Genomic DNA, 417 nt, shown 5'->3' with positions numbered 1-417 from the left:
TAGCGAGATCGGCTGACCGTAAGAGGCTTGGTCTGGGACCGTCCAGGGTATTCAGCAATGGTCGTAGTGGTGGGATGTATTTCCTTTATATTATGTGTTAACGTAAGATCGGGACCCACAAGAAGCATTCCTAAGAGAGATGACTTAAGGTGGGCCGAGCATGGTAAATGATGATTAAAAGATTTAATCATCAAACTGCGATTAGTGTTCATATGCATACGGTTAATAATGGAGTAGTGGAGAGGAAATTGATGGGATGACTTAAAGCACCGTGATGTTGAGAGGGACGGCGTTGTTGGACGGTGATTCATCAAAAATACCTTGAGGGAGAGTCTAGGTGAGGTGAGTCCCTCGTATTCCTGGGAGAGGATATCCTGTTGGATCGGACAGTTCTCACAGGCCAAACTAGATGATCTC

General features: G+C 45.6%; 1 long non-coding RNA gene across 1 annotated transcript in view; it reads right to left on the bottom strand.

Annotated features, from left to right (window-relative positions):
* Positions 1-417, bottom strand: part of LOC109344848 — a 21,344-nt gene that overhangs the window by 15,463 nt on the left and 5,464 nt on the right. The gene's annotated exons all lie outside the window — the stretch shown is intronic.

The sequence above is a fragment of the Lupinus angustifolius genome, chromosome LG04 (genome assembly GCF_001865875.1).
Source record: "Lupinus angustifolius cultivar Tanjil chromosome LG04, LupAngTanjil_v1.0, whole genome shotgun sequence".
In the NCBI taxonomy this organism is placed as follows: Eukaryota; Viridiplantae; Streptophyta; class Magnoliopsida; order Fabales; family Fabaceae; genus Lupinus; species Lupinus angustifolius.
The sequence above is the reverse complement of the archived record's forward strand: the minus strand, read 5'-3'. Positions and strand labels throughout refer to the sequence as shown.